The sequence below is a fragment of the Zonotrichia leucophrys genome, chromosome 4, assembly GCF_028769735.1.
Source record: "Zonotrichia leucophrys gambelii isolate GWCS_2022_RI chromosome 4, RI_Zleu_2.0, whole genome shotgun sequence".
Classification (NCBI taxonomy): Eukaryota; Metazoa; Chordata; class Aves; order Passeriformes; family Passerellidae; genus Zonotrichia; species Zonotrichia leucophrys.
The window spans coordinates 16740846-16762938 of NC_088173.1; the positions used below are offsets into that span (position 1 = coordinate 16740846).

The window sequence follows — 22093 nt, forward strand, 5'->3', positions numbered from 1 at the left end:
CTGCCCCCGCCCCCTGTGCTCCCAGGGCACTCCCTCTCACCGAGCATCTGTCGCTCTCCTGGATTTTTGCATTCGTGTAGTAAAGCGTAAATAAGTTTTAGGCGGGGCTTGTATTTTTACTTGATGTCTGTATCTTGCGTTCCCTGGTGGTGCTATTTGCCATTTCCTCCTTTGCTTCCTCTAGGATGTTCCTATTCATTTGCCCTTTGTTACACACGTGCTCAGTGTGTCAATGTTCTTGCGAAGACATTTCCTTTAGTAGCTGGATCATCCTCTTTGGCGTGGTGATCCCACACCGTCGGCAGGGTGAGGCAGCCTTTCACCTTACCCCACCAATTTGGTTGAAGTTTCAATTTAAATTGGTACCAGCAAAGATCAGTTTGTGTAGTGAGGTGATTCCTAACTCCTCCCGGGGACCCTATTTGATAGCGACTCCTGCTTCCCGGACCTGCAACATTATCCGTGTGAGAGCCCAGGGGAATGAGAGCTTTTCCAATGCTCTGGGGCCGGTCTTTTTGGTGTTCCCAGCCGCTATATTCGTGTGTATGAACTATACCAGAACGATAAACCGGGGTTTCTGGGGCTGCCAACAGGTGTCAGCAGAGATTCGGTTATATTTGATTTCCCAGGCCTGAGGTGGCAGCGCTGCAAACACTGGGAGTAGGAGCAGGAGCTCCGAGCCAGGAGTCTGACAGGGTGGAAGCTTCAGGGGGACTGAAGGGACAGGGAGAAGAAGGTGGGCACTGCCAGGCCTCTCTGAAATACCTCTGTTCTGTAATGATGGTGCTGTTTCTTTTCCTCCCTGTAGCCAAGAGCCAGGTCTATGAATCAGGGAAGAAAAATCTTTGCAGATAAAGGTAGGAAATAGAAAAGGAAAAAGATCATACTGAGGCTTTTTGTTTCCCCCAGACTGAGTACCTGCAGCAGCACATGTCTGTTTAGTCTGTAGGATGTGAAGGTACCTATGGCGACATTCCTTTGGGGGCCCTGTGTTCCGCTATCTGTGTGCCTGTGCATTTGCCACATTGATATCAGTCACAATCCTAAAGAGGGTAGGCTCTTTTCTGGATTGCGTTTCCTAATTATTGGCCTTTCTGATATTTCATAAGAGTTTCAGCAGCACAGAGAGTTTCTTGTGTAAAAATTTTTGTTGGCTTGTTATTAATTTATGCTATTCAAAATATTAATTATTGTCATGGTTTATGGTCTGGAACTTGTTGTTGCTGAAACCTTGGATTATTTTTACTGAAAAGTGGGTACTTTTCCCCAAAATAGTTGAAGACTTTCTAAGTCTTTCTAAGTCTTCAACTTAAAAGCATTAAGGAAGCTTTTACTGTAAGCTTCATTTCAGAAGTTATAAAATGTCTGCTGCTTTCAAAAGGATAGTTCAAAAGTGAATACCATTTTTTCCTCATATCTACGAAGAAAAGAAGGCTTAATCAACTTTGTTCTTGTTTTTAGTTCATGTGGTTGCTATTTTGAGTTTTTCATACTAAACAACTCTTTATTAAAAATATGGCTCTTTGGCAGAATTTACAGGAATAAAGTAGTGAAATTTTGAAAGCAGTAGTTAGGTACCTGAAAAAGATCAAAATCAAAAGGCTTAGCCAAATTAATGTGTTTTTAAGGCAGTGCATAAATATGGCTATTGCTTGTGGAGGTTTGGATTTATTTTAGTAGAAACCTTAAATAAGTGTCACTTAAAAGTACGGTAAACGGGAAGACAGATGGTGTAATTTATTCAAGGACTGATCTATTACTGTTTCAGAATAAAGAAACCTATAGCTTTTTAATGACTGAAATATTGCAAAATCAAAATAGGAAAGTATCTTGAAATAAAGCAGTTGTGGGAGATAATTATTCACAATAGCTGTTTGGCCATAAGTTCTAGATTGTTCTTTGAAAGATATAAAATATGATATTTTGTGAATAATGGTGACATAATATTAATAGCAAAAGTTGCTGACAGCTAAATAAGTTATGTTACTGGGAATTGAGCAAATACTATAATTATGGAAACAAATTTGAAGGAGCTTGGGGAAGCAGAAAAATTTGGGAGACCATTTCCAAGATGCAGTGGAATGGTATTTATTACACCCAGGCAGCATCCTTAAGCCCAGACCAGCAGAGCACAAGGCATGTCAGTGTTCAGGCTGGCTATCACTTCAAGAAATGTCATGTTTTTCATTACAAACTCGTTGAAAAAAATGCAGAGATAGGATTGGCAGCAGGTCTGAAATGTAGAATTTGCCATCCTTCTCCAGTCCTCAGCCTACAATTATCTGACTTTGCAAATGAGTTTTTGTAAACTCTTTGATCTATTAAACATGTGTTCTTTTTTTATAGTGCCGGCACTTCAGCAGGATTGATCCTTGTCAGCAGCTGATGATAAGTAGTCTTTTGAGTGAGAGTAGCTTGCTTTCTTTGGTTGACATTTTTCTACTCTGATGTTCAAGTTACGGAGCAATTCCTTTCATCATCTGTAAACAAAATAGCAAGTGTTGACATTGACCATCAACAGAGATTGCTATGAGTTCTTTGCTTTCCCACTGAAATCATATTGGTTCTAACATGGAACACATAGATGGAAGCTTTGGGGTGTATGTTGTGAATTTCAGGTGAAAGGGAGGTGTTAACTTCAGCCCAGCACCTGTAGCCTGCTTGGGGCTTAAGTTTCTGACTAATTTTACAGCTGAAAATTTAGGTTCCTGTGGCATCTTTGGCACCTAGATAGATGAGGACCTTTTTTTTGATCTAGGTACATGTATGTATGTATGTCTTGATCTTTTTACCATGAATGCCTAAATAGTTTCTTGTATTTGTCCTTTATTAATTGTTGAAATTTTAGTTCTTTGAGAGACAGTAGCAGCACACAGCCTCTTAGACAGCTCTGGGTAAGATTAAAATAAATGTGGCCATGATCAGCTGTCTCTTGCAACAGCCCCCTCTCAGTTAACACCTCTTCTGGATGGCTCATTTTTACAGCTGGCATGGAAAGGCTGTGACTAAGAGAAGAGGCTTTTTGGACTGCATTTGATTCTTATGTTCTCCTCACCTCCATTTTTTAAACTTTGGATCTACACAGTAAGCAGAATAAGAAGATAAGCAAGAAGAAATTTTCACTTGTCTTTGTGGTATTACTGTGAATCCTTCAGCAAGAAAATCTCAGGGAATTTTTAATTTCTGATTTCAGAATGAAGTCGATATTTTACAACATTGTCTCATTTAGTGGCATAATATATGGTAAAATAAAAGCTGCATCACAGAGAGAATCAAATGTTCTTGGCTCCAAAGTCAATATGTTTTGGAGCCTAACATAGTTAAGTTTTGGCTCCTGTGAAGTTTGCCCATTTCATGGCCTATGAAGCCACGTTAGTAAATTCATTCAAACATTACTAATTTAGCTTAACCTTTCTGACTTCATTGTACTTTCCATTCTGGGCTAGAAACCCGAGTGCTACTGCTCCACCTCAACTGGGGTTTAACCTCATTCACTCAGCCACTTGCAAGACTTCATCACAAGGTATTTTTATGTCTCTTGTAAAAGCACCAAGCAGAGACTTGTCGTGCCTCAGCTTGAAGAAAAAGATGTTTTACTAGCTCTGTCATGGTGATATCATTTAGCTGATACCAATTTTAGTGGATGGAAAAAGCCTTTCTGTTACGAGCAGTAGCCATGGGAGTCAGCATATAATGACGTAAGCTTGCAGAATAAACTTTTAACTCTCATCCCTACTATTGACTGTGTAATTTCCTTTTATTAACAACATTCTTAGGCACCAAAATACGCTTTACAGAGAAAGAAGAAAAATTAAACCACTTAACCGCTTTTACTTAGTCAAGAACAAAACCTGACAAAGTTTGAAGAAAGGGGGAATAAAAGTAAACAAATGATTTCACTGTTTTGAGAAACAAAAAATATTTTTGAAGAAAAAATTTAAGTGGTTAAAGAAAAATTTACAGACAGCCTGTAAGGAAGAATAAAATTAACAATTTTGAAAGGAATTCAAATTGATGACAAAAGATTCACAGCTTAAGAATTATTTTATTTAGAGGCATCTATTTAATAAGAACAGGTGACATTTTTGCTGTTAGTTGAAGAAAGGATTAAAAACTGCAAGAATACCAGGTTTAGTTACATGAATTTAGATTAATAAGGTGGTTGCCATGCCTAGTAAAGTTACTTAAGTTAGTTTTTCAATCTAATTGAAACTAAAGTTAGTTTGTCAATCTAGTTGAAACACCAAAAGCATAGCTCCTGTGGTACCACAATCCTAAGAGGTTGGGTTAGTTGCCACAGAGGGAATCTCTGTTCTGTAGACATGGTTGGCAATGAAAGAAATTGCTTGGACCCAAGAAAGGAACTATACAAAGGGAAAGAGGTGCAAAATGAGGAGATTCTTCCCAAGATTCACTGATACACCTGTGTCAGTACATAAGGCCATCAAAAATTATGCCTAAGTATCCTTCAGAAGAGGCAGTGAGTATGCGCATTTTGACATTACTCTCCCCTCATAGTTTGCTATGAGTTTTTCCAGGGGGTCATTTGCCTTGTCACAGGATGGGTTGTAGGGGGTGGGTGTGAGTGGTTTTTTCATTGTAAAGTCCAACAAGTTTGGTTTTAATTTATTAAGAGTTGAAATTGCCAGATTTTGAACTGAGGAGTGTACCAGTACACATTCCTTCCTGTTGATTTCCAGCAAGGGAGAGAGAGGGGCAGGAACCTTTAGCTGAGGAATGGAATGGGCAGCTGGAGGTGGTAACTTTTTAAACTTCTGGGGGGCAAGATTTGCTAGAGTTCGTCTGTCAGCAGGCTGTGTGTGCCTGCTGTCTGACACGTTTCAGGGTTTAGTAGTGTCTCTAAGTACACACATGACTTATTTTGGAATCTTCTGTAATACTCTTAATAGTTGAGTTATGTTAGGTATCCAAAGAGGACTGCAACAAATACCGTAAATAAACTTACTATGTTTCTAGCAAAACTGAGATTGAATTTACTTGTAAGCTTGTTGGTCATACCTACTTCCCTTCTGGGTAGAACTTCGCTGTCAGTGATTAGGTGGACTGGTTAAGCAGATCAAGCACGTTCATGTGATAATGTGACAGCACAATTGGCTGATGCCAGACTTGTAGCTGAAGGGGAATCTATCCCCATTATGAGAAGCAGCTGTCCAGTGGTGCATAACAAAGGGGTACAAACTTAACATTACTATGTTATTTTTTCAAGGACTGAGAAAGTTAGAAGACTAAAATTTCATGATCACTTAAATGTCTGAGTTACTTTTTATGCTTTTAAATACATGTTATATGGAGAATGTCTGCTATTTGCAGAGATGCTGATTGATATTTAATCCCTGACCAGTAATGCCATTCTCTGGAAATCCAGACATACAAGTCTGTAGGCTAGAATTATTTTCTAAGATAGGAGTAGTATTTCCAACTACTAGAAAAGGCAAAACACCTCAATGAAACCATTTTTAATTCATTAAGAGTTAGTAGAATAAACAGTCTTTTTGTGATGTTAGAAATAAAATCATTAATGTACTCAAATAACTTGATTTGTATAGAGCTTAAACTGTGTCAGACCAACGATTTTAGTACACTGGACCAAAAAAGTACCACTGTACCACCCAAAAGGATGAATTTGAACTTTTAGAGCAGTTCAAGAACTGTGGAAATAATGTGCTACACCAAAATATAGAGAGAAAGTGTATACATAACAAACCTTTGTAAATTTTTGTGTATTAAAGCTCCTTTAAAAGAGCTTTACAAAAATTTACAAAGGTTTGTGAGCAATGAAGCAATGTTGTGCTTCATTGTTAGAGAAGGCAAATGGTGTCTAAATAAGTAACTGTTAAGTAGAATGGGTGTCAAAAGCCAGAGCTCAACTATGAGGAGAAGTGTTTTAAGACACTCATTTTTCCCTGTTGTTCCAATAAAGTTGTCATTGCATTGCATTTTGAAACAGACTTTTGGTTCAAGTCTTTGGTTGGGTTATCAAGCTATTAGCAGGGATTATGAGAGCTACGAAAATTGGAATGAAACGAACTTTGGTTATGAGTTGTAACTTCATGTTGTATGGTGTGTGTAGTTCCTGGATAGACATGGCAGGAAGGCATTTCAGGAAGAAATCTGTAAAAAGGAGAAATGGATCTTTCATTTCTTTGGTTTACAGTGTTATATCTGTTGTAATTGGCAATACAACTCTCAGGTTTTTGTGCTGATAGTATGGTTTTGTCATGATGCTCAATTTTGTAGAATTCTTAAGGATACCAATGAGGTGCAGTGAAAAAGCAGATCAGATCTAAAACAAGTTTCCTCTTTTCTAGATGAAAAAGTTTGCGTTTTCTCATATTTTGTCTTTTCATTCCCCCAAAGCAGTAGAACACAGTCTGTACTTCAGCCACCTCTTCCCTTCATATTTTATGAAGAGCAGTATTTGGGTCGTACTAATGGGCTTGAGCTCCTGTTTAGAAAAGAACACAGCAGCTGCTTGATGTTTCCCAGTCACTCCAGCTTCTGAACTTCGTCAGGTCAATATGACTTGATTGGGTTTATTTTCTGTGCCTAAGCATAAATGCATCATATCCTTAACTTAAGAGTGATATTGATGAAAAAAAACATTTAAGACTTTTTGAAGACTGTTTTATGGTATGTATGCCTATTTTTTTGTCTTCAATAAGATGTTAAGGTAACATTTTGAATAGTGAGGAAATAAATTTTAAAATAGCTCCTTTGAGTCTAGATTTCTCCAGTTCAAATGCTTTGAATATAAAATGGTAGAAAAAAATGCTGAACATAGATTAAGAAGTAAATGACATAACATTCAGTAGCTTTAGATAAGTAGGTAAAATTTTGAAGATTAGCATCTCATACACTCATTAAAGTACAAGTCAGCTGGTCACTAAGCAGATAATTTTTCATGCTGAGTTAGACATTTCCTTTTCAGTAGCTCATGCTTCTCTTTTTTTGAGCCCTTCATGAAGCATTTTATGCTTATATCAGAAACCCAGTACTAAAATTTGATTTCTTACTTGTATTTTATTTTAAACTCTTTGTTTCAAGGGTATTACTTTAAAAATTTCTCCCAGTTGGTTGCCTATAATATATAAAATAATCAATTCTTATAGGCACCTAAGAGTTCCTGTTTCTCTGCCTCTTATCTGAAAATCTTCTGTTATGCCTGTTATTGGACAGAAGTGTCAGAATCAGGATGTTTTGTGTATATCTAGATGTCTCTTATATGTGGAGGAAGACATCCTGGTGAAGTGTCATACAAATAATTCCTTGTATTGTATCTCATCTTTATCTCATATTTAAAATAAACATTTTCCCTTTCAGGGTTTTATATGCATCTCCAAAATAGAGAAGATAACTGTTAAGACTAACTGTAATGGAATCTGTGTTGTGAATATAATTACTCTTTTACATCTTTTATCATTTAGTTTAAATAGATTATTTTAAAAAATATAAATAGAAAGAAGTATGTTTTCCAAATGTAACAACACAGCATGTGCTACAAAGATATCATATTTCTAAGGGTTTTATAGTCTTTGATGTTAAAAAAAGTGCCTTCAAAGACTAAATATTCTGTTGGTTGTGTTAATTTTCTTTTGTATCTCATCTTAGACACACCAGTCTTCTAAAGCATAGAAGAAAAATTGTGAGAATAAAATAGTTTATGAATGTGGTTATGCAGTTAATCATAGATGATAGAGCACAGGTTTTGTGGTTTTCTTTTTTGAGGTTTTTTTTTCCCTTTGGTTTTTTGTTTGTTTGGTTTGTTTGGTTGTTTTTCTAAAAATTACTTTGGTTGAGGGTAAATTGTACACTAGATTTTGGACAGTTTGAATTAGCACAAACAGGTGCCAGGGCTGGATACTTTCTTTCTGCACTTGGCTGCTACACAGCAAAGCATTAAAGGCCAGGGTACTTTGTCTGAGCTCTGGAGTTTGAAATGAACCCCTTTATAGTCATTATAAACAGCAGTATTGCTATCTTGATTCTACAGATTGTGTTCTTGAGAAATGACAGCTGACCAAGCTACATTAAAAGGGAACTGTAGGACCATAAATTACAGCATTTGAAGTTTTTTAAGGGGTTTTAAAATTAAAATAGTTAGTTGCCAGAAGTGGGGAAGCATATCAGAGGAATCATTACATTGTTCTCGTTTTATTTGCTGGAAATATGCTAGTTTGTCAAGATAAGGGTATCCTTGTCTGCCACAGTATTACTATCTTCTTAAACAAAATAAAAATACAAATATTGTTAATCTGCAATGTAGCTTGTTGCCATTTTCTTCTGTGCTATGATAAAACCCTAAATGCTAAAATAATTTTACATCCCATCTCTTCTGTTGACATTAAGTGAATGAACCGTCAAGATTTCATTTTATTTAGGTTTGTAATCTGAATTTTGTATTAAAATAAAAATTATTAAATACATAGTTAGTTTTTCTTTTCACCAGGATACCTGAGTGGTTTTTCAACAGCAATGAAGTTATCTTCAGAATACTCCCCATTTTACTAGTGAGGAAATGAGGCCAAGAAATTTCATTCCCAAAAGTCAAAACTACATGGGAAATGCGAATATCCAGATTAAGCCACTGCTCTTTTTAAGTGTTTTGATATCATTATAGTGTTGTACATTTGTTACATATGGTGCATTTCCATTTGGAACCTCTCAATATTCTGAAGTGCTGCAAGATATTGCCATGCAACAGAAAATGTGGAACACTTACATCTCACTTTTTTACAGTCCTTCGTGTCATCTCATTGACTGCCAGATCCTTCATTTATTTACCTATGTTTCTATTTTCTGATTTCCATTGCAAAGCTGTAGCTTTCTGTTTCTGGTTTTCCCAGTCTGCATGGGCTTCCTCTCAGCTCTTCTGTGTTCAGATCTCAGCATTCACATTGTTGGTTCTCCCAAAATGCCGTGTGGGCGTTAACTTCTAAGCAGTTGCTCAGTTTTCATGACTGGGTGCCTCATAGCATGGCTTTGCCAGCAAGCTGTAACAGTAATTTCTGTAGCTCTTTAGAACCCTTAGATTAGGATAGACTTGGTTCTGTGCAGCTGGGAGAGTTTCCAGCTAAGCTGGCACATAAGAGTTACAGAGCTCTAAAAAAAGAGGAAATATAAGACTAATTTTGCCAGCTTCTGATGAGTATGTGTGAACTGGAATTCTCAAAACTCATGATTCCATGTATTTTTTCATCCTTATGTAGTTTATTACTGATGAGGGAAATTTTTGAAAAGACGCGAGGCAAGTTTCGATACAGGAATAACCTTCCTGTTCAATTTTCATCTTGTTCCTAAAAGTGGTTTTACAAATCTGTGAGGTTATTTGAAACATCACTTACAAAATACTAAATGCATATTAGCCTTATTATTGTAGTTTTAAATTTACTTTTTTTGAACCTCGACAGAAAAAAATAACTTGAAAAAAACAATCTAACAATTGAGAAATTTATTTTGTGATTTATCTACTGCAATTATAAGAAGCAGGAAACAGTATTGTATGGTGAAGATGAATTCTGAGCACTGTTAACTCCTGCTGTTATTTATGGTAATTGCTATTTGGAATTTTGCCGTTAAAAAGAAAGATTATTTTGTTCGTTGACAAAATATGGGAGAAGTCCAGATGAGAAAGCAGGTACTAGGTGGAACATGAAAAAAGGGAAAAAGGGAAAAAGGAAGAAAAAGCTTTCTGTAACATAATTCTGGCTTTTCCTTGTACTGCGTGGTGAATTTGTGAAACAGGTCCATAAGGTAGCTGGAAAATTTCTGTGGACTGATCAAGTTAAGCTTAGTAATACTAGTACAAATATGGGAGAAGTAAGAAATTCCAGTATTGGGTGTGTTACTAAGGAAAATACCATTTCTATTAATGATTGAAACAGAGCTTGGCAGTGGTAGCTCAGATCATAATGCCTTTTATACTTGTGGAAAACATGACACCTCAATTCAGTGTCGGATAACAATGTGCCAAATATAAAAAGGGATTTTCATTTGGCATTTTAAGTACTCATTCCCGCTTCTAAGAATGATATGAGGAAAGCAGTTCCTATTCTGGCTGGATGAGAAAATGTCTATAAATGAAATTTGGTAAAAATTTGAGTATTTTTTTTACTAACTAATATAGTTTACAAGGTAAACTCCTTTTTAATTTCCTTTTCTAGTTATGATTGACTTTTAAGTGGACTAAATTTTTTCAAAGAAAAATACCTGTTGCCTCTTTCTCTCAAGATAAGCACAATTCACTTCCTGTCTGTCAAAAATTTTAATAATTTCCAAGAACATTTCCACTTATCATTGTCTTTTCTTCATTTGTATAGGTTTGTTTGCATTTAGTTTCCGGAAAACATTATAGCTTCTTACTCTAATAAATTACTCTGAGAGTCAGATGATAAGAGGTGCCTTATTGTTTCCACTTCCCTTCAGAAGTATGATTTTGTATTATAGTGCTTTATATCCGCTGTTCAGTTCATTGAAGTCAGTGTGATTTGTGGATGCAGTGACATTTAGATCATACCCTTTTATCCTGATGGACCGCTGCCAACATTCTAAAATGTTTTTGTTTTTTTCTAATCACCAAATGAGAACCCAGGGTAGAATAGAAAGTTTTAGGATTACTTTGGTTAGAGCATTTTAAGTTATAATTCAAGTCACTGTTTTTTTAATTTAGAAGGAAGTATAAAAGTTTAGGGTAGGACCCTTTCTTGTGCTGCCAGGAATTTTTCTTTTAGGATTATAGTTCACTTAGAAATCTGGTTCTGTCATGCAGCTCCTCAGTTTGTATCATGTTGCAACTCAGCAATTTACTGAGCAATTACTCACACTAATGGAACAACTTGTGAGTGACTGCTGATGACTGTGAGTAATAGCTTTATGGTATAAAGGCAAATTAATTCTTAAAAAATTGGAGGAATTTAGATTCCCCTCTCTAAATCTGGCCAACAGATAAAGCCTGTCGTGTCATATGATGCAGCACAATGAAATACATTTCATAACTATTAGAAATTTTCCATGTTGAAATGTTACCATTGCATTTTGATTAATTTAATTTTAGGTGCTCCAGGTCTTATGGATAAAAATATCTAAATGTTTGACTCGTATCACCTACTCTGAATACTGTTTTATGTATAGTGCTAAAGTCTAGATACTTTCATTCAGCCTGAGCAAAATAATGAGACTGTCAAAGCTGATATATATTAAATCTCTGTTTATTTATTAATGTGTACTTCATTTATTTACTGATAAGATTCTAGTTTTTTAAGGAAAGAATATTAGTCTGACATAAAATGAAATATCAGAAAAGAGCAATTGTACTTAAGCAGCAGGAGAACATATTTTAGCAAAAACATGTTATCTGAGTTATGTGGTTTAGTACACAAATTTCAGGAGTTTATAATAATACTTTTGAAGATGTATTTTAAACATGTAAATAAATGAATTAGAAATACAGAATTTGTAATGCAACAGACCTTTTAAGTGGAACAAGTACAATCCAGGATCTTGGAACCTGCTGTCCCACATGAATATCACCGGGCTAGCAAGAGCGGTAGTGAACTCAGTACTATGTACAGTATAAATAATCGTCATATTTTGAGCAGCAGGCATCATGACCAGCTGATATTTTCTTTCCTCGGGACCAGTTGTTCCCAAGAGTGCATGGCTGGAGCCATCTGATCTTATCAACACATTTGAGAGCCCGACCCAAACACTGACAGAGGTTTTGCTGCAGCAATGACTGTCATAGAAGAAAGTCGCCCTTTTGCACAGCAGTTATCCAATGTCTACTTTACTATACTTTCACTTTTTTGTTTTAAACTTTTTGTGAAGATCAGCCTTGCTATACTTAGTCATTTCTACATTGTGAAAGGAAACCGTAAGGAAGCAGCAAGGATAGCTGCTGAATTTTATGGAGTTCCTCAAGGACAAGGTATATTTGTATATACTCTGTTATCTCTACTGTTTGGGGATTTTGTTTTTCAGGTAATTACTTATCTGGTAGCCTCATTTGCATTCAGTTTTTCAAGTGATATGTGTGAGTGAGGTTTTTGTTCTGTACTTGTTGCTGTGTTTTTTATAAACAAAATTATCTGTAGGAGTATTGTTAGATTATGTGAGCTTTTTTTTGGTTGGTTTTTTTGTTTGTTTGTTTTAATTAACATTAAGTTGAGAATGAAATTCAAATATCACAGCTAGTTTTCTATTTGGAGAGAGGCCTAGATTTAAGATGCCTGTGTATAAATAAGGTTGCCAAATACTTCCCAATCTGGGACTATTTTCCCAATTGCTCCTAATGTCCCCCCCAGATTACCATGCATAGTTGAAATTTTCCAAGTTTGGCATATGATTATTTTGCACCACTCTAGTGAAATTAGTCAAAATATTTCTGAAAGTTATGTCTTGATTAGGGTAAGATTTTCATATAGTAATTTTTTTGAGAGATATAGTTGTCATATACCTTGAATAAGTTGTCTCTTGGCACATAGCAGGAACCTTAGTAACACTTTGTCAGGGCCAACTTTTGGGCATGTGTGTGGAAACCCTTCAGATTTTACTGGATTGCAAAGCTCTTGTGAAAATTCTTTTTTCTGTTCACACAAGCAGAACTTTGGCAGAACTGTTGTTCCAAGCTCATTTGTAGTGGGGTACCATTTTCATTGAATTCTTCTTCTGCATTACAGAGCACTCTTTCTTCTAAATTGTGGCATGCTGGCACATGACTGAGCCCTGATTTTGCTCAGCTTGGGATCCCTGCTACCTCATTTGTCTTTACTATTTTTCCTTATATTCTGGGATGGCATCAAGCTGAGTTAGGCAATGGAACAGAAAGACTTGTCTTGCCTCTTGCTGCCTTTATCACTCATCCCTAGGTACCACAAATGGGAAGACAAAGCCCAAGTTAAACATAAAGGGAGAAACTAAAGAAATAAACCAGAAACAGTTTCAAACTCAAAAGATTTTTTCAGTCTTCAGTGTTGGGACTAAAGCTAGACATTTTGTGTAGGGGTGTTAAAATTTGCAATTCAGAAAGAAAGGCTTAAATCCTAAAGTAGGAATTAGCTTACCTTGCAGATTTACTTGAGATGGATTTGTATCGTGTTTTCTGCACAAGCTCTGAAACCCAGGGTTTTTTCATCTGAGCCTGTTAATGGCATCACTTGAACTACTGTGTATGTGTGCGTTTGTGTGTGAGTGTACCTGCACATGCAGGTGTGGGAGGGTGTGGGTGTGGATGTATGTGTTCACTGCAGTAGGGCAGGAAGAGCACAGACACGAATACTTGTAGAGAATGGGAAAGGCCTTACTTGAAATCAAGAATTTTTTTGCCAGAAGCTGGTCGCTAGCTCTAAGGCAGCTCTTTATGGGGAGACCAGCACACGAGCTGGGCACAGGAGGAAAGAGACTTGGGAGGAAGTGGAGTGAAAGGAGTAACATGCATCAGGCTGGAGAGTGAAATAGTGTTTATGGTGTTACCTGTTGCTGAACCCAGGAATCTGTAATTCGGGCATTTGTCAAAAGTTGCATCTCACACCTAAAGAAATTTTAAGCATTAAGTATTACTAAGCATTATAGTAGCTGGCCAGTGCAAAAGGTGAAAATCTATCACTCTTGCAAGGTTACTCTTTTGGTGAGGTGGCAGAGGTTTTTATTGATTTAAAGATCAAACATATACTAGATTTTCTAGTTTTCTGCTTGTTTTATTAAAAGAAAATGGTTAATGCAACTATTTTGTGCTTAAATGCTTAACTATTTTGGACTTTTTACAGTTCAACATCAGTGTGCCACTGTCCAGCTTGCAGTGGTTGGTTTTGGATTTGTAACAGTTGTAAGCACATGTCCAGCTAGTGTTACAGAATCTGCTATTCATCCATTTTTTGGGACTAACAGCAGCAATCCTTGCTCTTTGGGCTGCAAATAATTCTCCTCAGAATCATTATTTTATCTTATCTTTTCTGTATTTATTTCTATATCTGTGGAAAGAGGCATGCTAATATCTGAAGTCACAATGTGTTGTGGGATTTGATTTTTTGGTGTTGGTGAAACAGAGGGATGTCTCAGTAGACTTCATGTAATACGTGTAACAAAATATCCCGTTAAAAGTGATATCTAAAAGATGTACAACAGGTAACATGAAGCATGAAACTGCTTGAAACATTACATTGTAAAATTAAATACTGAGTATCCTCCTAATTAATGATCCATTCTGTGTTTTTTTCTCAAGTAGCAGAGAAACCTTGGCAGAAAAAACACAGCACAAAGAACCACCAAGACAGATAATTAGCCTAGCATCTGTCATTAGCTAATTGAAGTTTATAGTGTTTCAATAAGTAATTCAAATTAGAGGAAATGTTCATTTTTATTTTCTAGTTTTAACCTGATTACATACTCTCAAAATTCTGTTTGGAATGGTATTTTAGGTTTGCTGTTAATAACAAAAGATTACTATTGCTGTTATAATGGCTTGTCTAGGACAGAGTGCTATAATTTTGAAGAAATAAGAACCTTTGTAAATGTGCTACTAGGCACAGGCATTATTTCATATTTTCTAAATTGACCCCTTGAGTTAAAATAAGTCTTTCTGTTATGAAATCTGTGTAATTGAGGGTGTTGCAGGTACAGAGAGGTAGTTTTTGGTGGAACTCCTTTTGTCAAACTGAAGGTATAGAGTCAGTTCAGGAACTGAGGCCCAGGGATCATAAATTTCAAGGCTGACTTGCTTTATTTTGTCACTTTTTCTTTATTAAATATAAAGAGACAGCTTTGCCTGTGTCATCTGCTTTGTGTGGTCTTGTTGCTAAATGGGTCATACTTTGTTCCTTAATATTTCAGGGATATTTTCAATTTCAGTAGTCAGCAATCTACACTCCATTTATCCTTTGGATCTCAAGTGTACATGAATGGCTGGATAATGTCACAGTCATTAATTAGAAATTATTATACTGTTTATGTGACATGGAAATAGAGGAACTAGATCAGTGTTCAGCATCAGCTAAGAACAAAAAAGTGTATGTAAAGGCTCTATTAATTATAGGGCACTTTCATTTGTTTATGGAAATTATGTCTGAGTAACACATTTCCTGTGTATAGCTCAAAGGTACCTTCAGAGGTAAATTGAGTGCTCTAGGATCAAATATACATGAGTTATCTGGTGAATGCTTGGCTAACCTGTTTTTAAAATGCTTAGTAATAGTGATTTCTGCAGCATCCTTATGCAACCAATTGCAGGTTTTCTGTTCTCATCACTAAACTGCTTCCCACTTCCCCAAAGGGTGACCTAAATCTGTGTTTCTGCTAACTAAGTTCATTAAATATGATTGCTTCTCTCTGTGTATGAGAAGTAATCAATTTAATGACTATTATCATGCATTTTCTTACTTCTGCTGTTTTTTTTTTTCTTTTCTAGAATAAAGTAAAAAGCATTTAATTTAGTCTGTCCTCCTCAGTCTTATTTTCTAGCACCTGGAGTTACTGCAGTTGCTCTCCCTTGGACTTGTGTCAGTTCATATACAGTTCACAGACATCTTTACTGATGTCTGATTTCCCCATGTTAAACAGAGTGCTCCAGCTGAGACTTTATGAGTGTAACCAGGGAACTATTAGTTGTATACAACTGGAACACTTATGTCGTGTGCCATGTATATGGCACCCTGTGTAATACCTCCTGGAATGGTGCTGCCCCCTCAGCAGTAAAGTATTATGGATAGAGGCTGTAGCCTGTAAGCCACATGTTAAAACAAGGTCACTGTATTGTGCATTTGCTTTTTTCTCTCTACGTACAGTACTTTGTACTGGCCTTCAGCTAATTTCATGCTGTCTTGGTATCAGACAATTTCTCTGTTTTACTTTTCTGTTTTGAATTGCTTCTCTATGAGCAGTTGTAACATCTGCAGTTTAGTGTCATCTAGTGCCTGCATAAAAATAAATACATTATTCTATCATTCACAATATTAAAAGCCTGAATAGCACCAAATGCAGGACAGAACTTTGCAGTCTTTTTTACATTTGCTTAAAGTGAATTGAAGACCTGGGTCCTAATAAGCTATTAGAGTCGGATTATTTTTTTTCAGTGAAGTCAGTGTTATTGGTACCATAAAAAATTTAATGAAAAAGGGATCCATTCTATTATAAAGGTGCCATTTGCTGAGTTATTTTTAACTCTGGCACTAATTTTGTAAACACTTACTCATATACACTTGCCCCATTGACTTGAAAGGGACTGATTAGTTGTTTGGAGCCAAGTGCTTTCCAATCAGGGACCAGAGCTGTGTTAGAAATAGCTTGTGGTGCCTAGTGTTTCTTTATTTATTGTGTTGAAGTGAACATTTACATATTCATTGCATTTGAAATTTTGCAAAAGTCAACATTTGATTGATTTCTTTCTTAATGAGTAAAGACGTAACAAGTGTATATGTTTGCTCCATTTTAAAATCCTGTGCCCTACAAACTGATGCACAAGAATAAACTAACCTGAAAATTAACTTTGGGTATATTTAGCTCCTTATCAGACTATGTGTAATGACAGTGATCTGCACAGTAACATTTCTTCTTTCATGGTATTTTCAGATCTGTGAAGAGTTCATAAATCAGCCCTTTGTACAGCTGTTGCTGGATGAACACTGGAGGGTCAAAAGCAGCTTTTAGACTCTTCCTACTATAGCAACTAACAAGTCATATGATGAAAGTGCTCTGTGTATAGGAGCACTGGGTTAGAGCTTCAGATGAGTTTTATAGTATAGTTGCTTTAGGATGTGGCAGTAGTGCTGTGGTATGAAGTGATTTCAAAGTTTGTGGATCAAATCTAAAGAATTAATAAATTATCAGATGTTTTGGGTCTGTAAGATATAAATTCTGCCAAAAAATACTGGTAAGATCTTGGTTTGTATGAAAGAGCCTATACTTTGTTACTAAAGATAACCTTACAGAAGGAGGCATAGTTCCCACTCATAAGCATTTTTATAAGGCAGAAGGTGTCTATTTTATCAAAAGTAAACCTGATACTCAGTAATTGTCTAAATTATCTACAAGCAGAAAGTGATAGAGAGGAACCTTCTTACGAAAAAGTATGCAGAGGTTAACATAGCATAAACAGCAAAGAGTCATGTACATATACAGATAGCTGGAGTCTGATAGACAAGCTAAGTTGTTCTGAGAATGTAAAATGATTTGTCTTAAATATCGTATTTTTTAATTATGTCACCTATCTTCACAAAAATTTGTATAAAATTTCACTTTATCCATACGTGTGTGCGTTAAAGTTACTTGAAAGCAGAAATTGTGTTTCTGGTATGCTTCTTAAAATACATTCTGATTTTGCAGAACAGGAGAGGTGAATATGGCCTGGTTTCTTCTAAGGTTAAGAAAGGCTACTCTTGAATGACTGTAGCAAATTCTAAGCTACCCAACTTTGCTGTATGTGTCTTGATCAGGCATGGTAGGAAAGCTCAGTACACTGGTTAGGCTAAATTAAGCCATCCACGGGATTGTGGTAGTTCAGCCTACTGAGTCTCCATCTTCTCACAGAGACTGGTAAATACTATGAAGTTTTCTGTTTCCTTTTTTCTTGTACACTGAGAACTACTTGGGTAGTCCCAAGAATATGGTCCTTAAAGTACAGCTCATAAATGGACAATAATGTTGTGTTTCACTGTTAGAGATCTACTGTTTGGTTGGCTTGTAGTGAATGATTAGAGCAAAGTTTTCATATTTATTTTATCCTAACAAGTTGCAATTGATAATGCCACTCAGCAACAGTTGTTAGGTAGGGAAGATAGGCATGAGGCATTTTTTCAACTTGCATTCCACAGAGATCACAGTTCTATTAATAAAAGCCATACAAGACCTCTCTTAGCTTCCTGGATACAATGGAGATTCATTTAGCAATGATAGGAATATTGTATGGCATACCTATTCACCATACCACTTGGTGTAAGGCACCACATTTAGCATTTGTTTTTCATTTGCAGCACGTAAGCTAATGGTGTAAAAATGCTTAAGATAGTGTGAATATTCTTTTTTGAAATTTTAGAAGGGTTTTTTTTTTGATGGATCTCATCACTTTCTCTTGTATGCCAAATAACTTTGCCTAGTATGACAAATGACTGCCAAAGAAGAGTCATACTGCAGAATAACACCAAAAAGGCACCTTCTTTGAAGGAAGGAAATGACACCACATATTATACAAATACCAGAACATTCTTTCTTGATTAACGTATTCTACCTTAAAGAGGTTTTGCTCAGAGTTATATGATGCAACTAAATTGGCATGGCCTTAGTCCTGACTTATTTGCAGCAACAGAGAGCAAGAACATCTGTTGGCAACATGTTACTTTTAATTCAGATTTTTCATCTTTTACATCTTTCATCTGAAAGAAAATTTTTGAGTCCACAGAAAAATCTAGTGAATATGTATGCTGGAGCCTGTTTGCATGCTTGCCTCTTGAAAAGAAACTGATATAGCCTGTCATGTGTATTTGTTTGTGGGATTTGTTTTGTACTCTTCTGTAAATGTGAGGACCTCCTTGAGGTCCACCAGCTGCATTTTTTGGTTGGTTTCATGAAGGTGTGCCTCCTTGAAATGTATTTTTTTTCTGAATGTGGACCTTAACTTGTCACCAGCCTAGGTCCCATTGGCTTGCTTGGAGTGTACACTCTAAACTCACATGGAAATGCCCTTCATCAATTGATTTCTATATTTTCCTGTGTGAAATGAAGAGTAAGCTTATGAAGTAATAAAAGCACAAAGTGAACATTATGAACCCTGATGTATCTTAAAACCTGGGGTTTTAAAGGTGCATAGCAATAAGACTGAAAGGCAATCCTGGATCAATCTGTCTGCAAGGCTTTAAAGAGAACTGGTGTTACAGAAAATATGCAGAAAACTGCAGTATTGGCTTGGGGCAAGCTCAGCTGTACCATCTGCCCTGGTCTTTCTTGCATTGGTGGGGCATAAGGCAACAGGGGAAGACCAAAATAGCAAAGCTCCCTGAAGGTGATGTTCCTTCCTTCAGGAAAATCAGCCACTGGATTTTTATGGGCAGGGTATTGCTATCCACATTCCTCTCTTGTAGGGGATGTTCTCAATCACTTGCAATGCAGGCAAACTGAGTGAACTTCTGCCAGTTAGAGGATGATGGCTTGGGGGGAATTGCACAGCATGCCTGAGTACTGAGCTCTGCTCAGGACTGCAGCAATCCTGGCTGGCCATAAATCCTTTGTGGCATGCTGCATCTGTTGCACCAGTGGATGTTACTCTCTGTGCCATGTCTGGAGCCTTTCTGGCAATAGATATGTTCTCTCTCTGTATGGCTGTTCTTTCACTGTTATTGACTCACGATTCTCTCTGGGGTGTCCTTTACCACTCCTATGCTGACTACAGGTTTCATGCCTGTGTCTGTCTTGCTGTCAATATCTGAAGCTCAGGCCTGCTTGGTAACTGATTTGCTTAGGTTCTGCCCCATGACTTCTGTAATTTAGTGTAATATTTAGCAATTTTTCTATGTTACTGCATGAAGAGTCTGACAGGTACACATTGCAAACAAGCCAAAAACTATAATAAATATGTCACTGTTCTGTATTTGACTTCTGGGAGACCTGAGACAAAGCCTTTATTGTATCAGATGTTTAAATATTTTTTCAACCTTTAGTTATGATTCCAGCATCCAAGAACATAAGGTGTAACAACTGTAGAAATCTCAGGAGAAGAGGTAGGGAAATTATTGGCTAGACAGCCAGGCTGTTGCCATCATCATCATCATCTTCTTCTCCTTCTACTACTACTACTGATTTGGATTTCCAGCTAAGAGACAGTGATGAAATTGTATTAAGAGTATGTAATACATTTTTTTAGAGCTTATAACGGTGTAAAGAAATGTCATTTTATGCTTAAGTAACTAGTGACCATTAAAGCATTCTCTACCTCTCTGCTGGTATTTGTTAAGAGGACTGGTTGGTGACCTGGATAATGCCTAAGCTTCTTGTTGCCTGCTAATGACTTTATATCACCATCATACTTGCCATGAAGAATGGCTTGATGCAAGAATCTATTTAACAAACAAATTAAAAGTTGTTCCAGGCCTTTCCCTGTTCCCCTCCTAGAGCTTTATCCCTGTATTTTCATGGTGCATTTATGTTCCTTGGCATTGAGTTGGCACTGTAAAATGTAACAGTGGCACCACTGTGGCCTTGAAGGATGCTCTTTTTGTCAGAAACCACAGTTCCTCAATCTTTCCTAAAATTTGCTTCATCCTGGCATCTCCTACAGGGAGGAATGTTCAAGATTTCTTCTGGTTTGTTTTTGGCAATGTCAAATAGCAGGCCACTGCTGAGGTACTGGCACTGAGCCACAGGGAGCCTGTTTGTCATTTCAGCTTCTTGGTTGCAGGGTGTGGATCACATGAGCAGGAAGAATCAGTTTCTAGTCCTGTTCCAGAACTTAGTGTGGCACGTTCCATGCAGTCACTGTGACCCCATAGTAATCCTGGTCATGAAAACAGAGTAACCTAAAGTACAGAACAGTTTGGGAAGCAAAGTGGGTCATCAGTTTGCTGTTTTGAGATGGTTGCACACAAAATACTCATCTGTGACATTTGAAAATGGTGCAATTTTGTGCAATTTTTCCTAAGATAAATTACTGTTATAGGAGTTTGGACTGTATTGCATTGGACTGCATCATATTTTGAAAAGTCAAGGGGGTTTGGGGTATTGTTGTTGGGGTTTTATCAACACATTTTTTGTGTGTTACCACAATTGCACCTCTGTTGCCTTAAAAATAGTCTTGAAAATAGAATGAGTTCCCTGCTGAAAGGGAGGAACAAAATTTACTTCTATTTTCATTCCCACCTGTTAAGAACTGTTGCCCCTTTAAACTCAGAGCTATGTGCTGACATGGAAATGTTGAAACTTTACTCATATTTCCTTTTATAAAAATCTGGAATAAAAAGATTTTGAGAGTTTCCTTCAACACTTTTCCCTCTGCGTTATAAATTTGAACAGAACTAATTATTAATGAAATTTAACATAGTGCTTTATTTAAAGCTTGTATGGTAATTTAGGCCAGAATTCCAAACCCATCAGTAAAGTCCTCTGGTTTCCTTACTGTCAGACTGTAGCATCTGTCCCTTCCCCTGGTGGCTTTTTTGAAGGTAACTGCATTGCTTCCATGAGTAACTGTAATCTAAATGCTGTGCCTAACTGCTTCTTTGCCAAGTCAGGAAAAATAATGGTCAGCTGTGTTTTTTACATGCTTGGACATCTCCTTAGACTTGTGTTAAAGGTTTTCTGGCAGATTTTGGAAGTGTTTGAATGTCTTCTATAGAGAAAAATCTGAAGAACGTAATCTCAGGACTAAGCTTAAGTGGTTTTGTAGTTTTGAATGTTAATAGTTTTATTACCTAATGAAGTTGAAGGATACCGATTTTTATTTCGTAGTTAATGTAGTCCAGGGCATAAATGAGAAAGGTCATGTGGCAAATCCGTGTTAGAGGTGGAACTGAAGTAGCACAGTCTTCAGCCTTACTCCATGGTTTTAGCCATGTTTATTCCCTCATTTCAACTATATTTTTAAAATAATTTTGGATTATTTTGATGCCATTTTAGCTTTTTTTCTAATTCTTGTATTTATGAACTGTTTTAATAAGACTTTTAATTGTTTTTTGCCTGGAGGTTGAATGGTTGGGCCTAGCAGAATTTAGTGAAAATTTCCTTCTGCAGTCCTGAACTGGATAAGCTTTCCCTTTTTTAAAGCACAAAAATGCATATTTTTTTAATGTCCTCTAGAGTATTCATGGTAACTCTATGACTGGCAAGCATCTATGGAATATCTCTGTGTAATGGAGATACTTTTCCTACAAGCCATGCTTTGGAAATGGAGGGTTCTGGGGGTGCTCTACCTGCATGGGGAGCTCCTTGTTTCCTGGCAGCTGTCTGCACAGGAGGGCAGGTGGTGCTGGCTCCTGTTGAAGCCATGGCAGCTGCCTCTGTACCTGCTGCTTTCCTTGCTCCTGCCAGCCACGCCTCCCCGACAAGTGAGAGCGAGCAGAGGCTGGAATCAGTGTGGGAAGCATTTGTATGAAGTCCTTCC

The 22093-nt window shown here is 36.8% G+C and overlaps 1 protein-coding gene across 1 annotated transcript in view; it reads left to right on the forward strand.

Annotated features, from left to right (window-relative positions):
• The window catches only part of ASB5 (ankyrin repeat and SOCS box containing 5), a 40418-nt gene that overhangs the window by 504 nt on the left and 17821 nt on the right, over positions 1 to 22093 (forward strand). The gene's annotated exons all lie outside the window — the stretch shown is intronic.